The sequence below is a fragment of the Euprymna scolopes genome, chromosome 3 (assembly GCF_053919585.1).
Source record: "Euprymna scolopes isolate OS-2025 chromosome 3, ASM5391958v1, whole genome shotgun sequence".
In the NCBI taxonomy this organism is placed as follows: Eukaryota; Metazoa; Mollusca; class Cephalopoda; order Sepiida; family Sepiolidae; genus Euprymna; species Euprymna scolopes.
Genome location: NC_136484.1, coordinates 100,900,975 through 100,905,899, shown reverse-complemented (window position 1 = coordinate 100,905,899; position 4,925 = coordinate 100,900,975).

Here is a 4,925-nt window from a genome sequence, read left to right as displayed (position 1 = left end):
GCGCTGATCTCTTATACAAGAGAGTAGTGAGCGTTATTGGTAAAATTAGTATGATTTGTGTATTTAAATGGGGCAGTTAAACAAGAACTTTGTTGCATTATACTTTAAAATGACAATATTTTTAGTAATCATAAAACAGAGCAGCAAAGTGTAGTTTCGTATGTGGGCAGCTCTAGGAAAGAAGCTTTTTTCATCGAAATTGCGTTTCAATTAAGGTTAACATAGAGAGCAAAGAAAATTATTGATATTTGTTGTAATAAGAAGGGAATCACATACTGGGTTTCGAATCCGGTTTGGAACTGTCAAAGCAGCTAGTGTCATACGTGGCAATAGTAATCCATCCTTTACTGTACTTGCCTCTTACACACGTAAATGATTGCATCGGCACTAATACGTACCAGAGCAGTAGAAACCGCTCAATCATCTTCGCCGCGATCTCGCAACGAGTTTGATGTACTCATCCCAGTTCAGATCAGAAGGTCAATGCTAGACGCCTGTCAAACAAGATGTGCCTAAAGACGAGAGCCGTACATTTCGATTCGACCCAGGTAAGGTTCTGTGTTTGATGATTAAAAGAGATAAGCTTGGGTTTAGATACATTCAAATGAACCATCACCGTTTTTCCTATACCAACACGTACGCTATTCAGACGAGAAAACTTAAAAATAGATCTTCATAGCCTGTCTTTTAACGTTGCTATAGATAATAAAGTCGTCGGCATAAATGTCTATGAATGGTCTAATAACATGATTTCATGACGATAAGGAAGGTAGCTGGGCCCACAATTAAATCCCGAGGGACGCCAGCGTTGATATGAAATTCTTATTTCTTCCCATCGACGATGCATACATAGACTTTTCAGTGAAAAAGATCTAAAAATTAAAAAAAAAACATTATCTAAAGCTGAGCATCTTAATTCGACCTTTATGCATATACCCTATCAAAGGATTTTGATATATTAATAACAATTGTCTAAAAAGGAATCGAACCTTGCGTGATTTACTAATCCTCTGTGGTAGTAAAGAAAACACATCAGCTGGAGGTCGTGCTGACAGGATACCATATTTTATGTCACTGGAGTTAATTGTTCTTGTTGGGATAGTTGACTTCTGCTATTTATTACGGATTCCAGCAACTTACTTATGACGCACATGGAACTGATTTGTCTGTACTATGAAGCAGATGGACACCCTCAAGAATCCTAAGTGTAGACTGATGAAGTTTTCAAGGTGTTGAAAAACATTTTCCTTGAAAAACATTTAAACAGTGTAGTAAATATTGGAGCTAGTTCCGGTTGAAACTTTTTGGGAACTATGATTGAAATGCCGCGAAGGTCAGTTGCTGTACTGGAATCAAGGTTTTTGATAAGTTTGATAACTCATGCTCGGATATTTGTAGATCGCAATGCGTACTTTCAGTCACAGGATGAAACACAGGAAGGAGTAAACGTCCTTGATCGCAGCTGGTTAAATTTATTGAAAATTCTTTGCAAGTACTTTGGTATCAGATGCTGACAATATATACCCAGGCCGATTTAAGATCGTTGCGATAGAGGGCGTGCCATATTTCGAGACCCTATTTGTAATTCACCAACATTCTTGATACTCAAGCCGGTGTTCAGCTACTTTAAACTTGACGACCTGAGCATAAGGTTTTCCCGCGTCCTGTATTACATTTTGCAGTGGTTGCTGGCAGTCATAAAATATGCTTTAGTTTCCAAAAATTTATTCCATTGTAAGCAATCAAAAATGGTTTCTGTGAGCAACGATGACGTTACATCCTGACATGAACCGCGGTTGCCTGGTAGATATTTTCTTGTATGTAGTGCACATAATATAGGTTCAATTAAGATCATCTTGTACGGAAGAGAATGGCGATAATTTGTGTCTGCAACACAGTATTTAAAAAAAAAACATGAATTTTAAAGGAATTCCCTAATATATAAATATATATATATATATATATATATATATATGTGTTTTATTTTTTATTACCGTTTTATCTGTTTAATTACAGATGGTGCGCTTGCCGAACCAGATCTACGATCCAGCACACTCGTCAGACCTTACAGAAATTATTATTAGTAGTATTAGTTGGATCAATATACAATTTTAACCACTATATACACAAAACTACTTAAAGAATTATAATTTATCCGTTAACCTATTTACAATTTCACTGCATTTAAGTTACAATCACCATTCTCGCTCCCGTTCCTCCTATTATCTCTATCATTTTTACTTCTTATTTTATTCTATTTCTATTTTTATCTATGTTTCTATTATTTATTTATTTTATTTTGCACCTATGTAACAATTTACAATCAACTCAGTATTCTCATGCGGGTGCAGTCCTGTACCTATATTGCTTGCACTGTGTATGTGCAAACATATATCAATGCCTAAACCTTGTAACCCTATCACATCTGACCCCTAACATCAGAAACCCCGAACTAGTATATTAAACCACACAATCACCCCTAGCACATTATCATATAACCCCCTTCCGGAATCTAAACCTACCTAAACATTAGGACCCATGAGCCACTATAACCTTACCCCTACAATATGAGCAAGGCAGCTCCATACAGACCCCCAAATATTACACCAACAACATGCATTCGAATATATTTTATCACGCATCTACCTAATCTCCCATTATTGTTACATGGTGTTATCATTGAAGTTATCACTAGGGTTATCACAGAGGAGCACCAAATTGACGTTTGGTGTATAACGTAAAAGGGGAGGACCATAATTGTATTTGTTGTCATGGAATGATTATTATTAGAATGAAAGGAGATTATGCGTCTCGTAAAAGAATTCCGTGTGCGTATGATCGTCTAGTTTCATATGTGGTTGTGTGTGTTCATATCTAATTGTTCATATGCTTTTGTGTGTGTGTGTGTGTGTTAACTGCATTTTCTTCGACATACCTTACTTCATGTGTCGTCGATGTTGATCCATCTGGAATTCATCTTCTATTGGAGGGAGGCTGGCACCTGTTAGACGAAGATTTATCACTCCAAGACGATGAATTGGTTTTATAGTTTTTTATTTACCTTCCAAATGTCGACACAGAATATGGAAGTGAATCTTGCTTGCTTTGAACACGTCAGCGTCCCCCACCCCCAGTGAAGGGGAGGGAACAGCTATTAAGCCGTCCGTCTTCTTCAAATCCAAATCCAGTCTCACAGATCTAGCCAACCTGACCACGTCACTCATACGTAATCTAGTCAGCTGACCCTCGGTTCTGGTAAACGTGTCTACACTCCACGTTTACTCACCTCTCTCTCTTTCAATCCATTCTGTAACATTAATAATTATACCCATTTATTTACCCTAACTTTACTTTATTTACTTAGTATATAAACACACATGTCTATTTATATGGGTATGCCTGTGTATATATATATATATATTATGGGTATGCATGTAATATATATATATATATTTATATATATATATGCATGTGTATATGTGTATGTATATATATATATATATATATATGTATATACATGTATATGTGTGTGCGTGTACTTGCATGTATATATGCGTATGGATGCATGTATTTGAATGTGTGCGTACGTCGGTGTGTATATATGCGTATATTCGTGTGTTTGCATATATATTCAACTTTAATTGTGATTGCTACGAACAATCAGAAACGAACCCTTAACATGTCAAAAGCAGATGGCACGTACGCAAATCCTCTCTCTCTCTCTCTCATCTACTCCATAAATTCCGGTGTCTGGTCGAACAACTAAACACCGCATAACAACCTTATATTAACTACTTTATCTTAAAACCTTAAATTGAAATTATCCTCTCTTCCCCTCCTCCCCTTCCCTATATTTCTACCTGTATATAGCTGAATTTCCTACCCCCCACACACAACAATCTAAACTTCTTTAAACCTCAAAATTTTACTATTGTCGATCTCCGCCCCCCTTTATCTTTTACCCCTTTTTTCTCCTCGTACTTCCTCTAAAATGGTTCTTCCAAATAATACGAATTATTTCTCTGAGGAGGTTGCTGAATCGTAGATCTGGTTCGCAAACCGAAACATGTGTAACTATACAGATAAAACGGTAATAAAAAATAAAACACATATTTGCTCTGCAATAGTATTGAGTACTCTCCGGGTTTTTACCATATATATATATATATATATATATATATATATATATATATATATATATATATATATGTGTATATTATTCATTTCTTCATAACATTGATGATCAAAAGAAATTAATAAACAAAATTATGATCATAACTTAGAGATTGGTGCTTATGTTTTAAGTAAAAGTGTTAAATATAAGAGACAAAATAAAAATGGGCAAAGAATTAATTATGAATAAATATATGGGGTAATTATGTAAATTCTCTTCGTTGTTTCACTTTTTACATAATGGAAGTAGAATTGGTGAATGGCTTCGATGTGCACTCAAAACTTCTGCTCAGTTGCAAATGGCGGAATTTATAACATTTTCCACCCGTAGAAACGCAAGTTACCTTATTGTGTTTTAAGCCTTCACGAAATATGCAATAAATAACTTCCAATGAGTAATAAATAGTTGACAAAACTATATTGACATTTTATTTGCTACATAATATAAGGAAAAATACATCAGGTGTATCGAACTGAAATGCAACATCAATAGGAACAGCTATCTCTTCATATTTAATGGATTGATTTGGTATCTTTTTTTTAACAATCTCACCGGCCATGATGTGAGGCATGCTTTTTAAGCTTATTCGCTGTTTGTAAAAAAATATGCATGTGATATCCAAGGTAATAGTGAAATGAACCCAATCATCTCCAAAGAAATCATAAATACAATAATTAATGCTCGTTTGTAAAGGAATATGCAAATTAGTTAATCTTCATGTAGTAGCCCAAATATCTATAACTGAGTATAT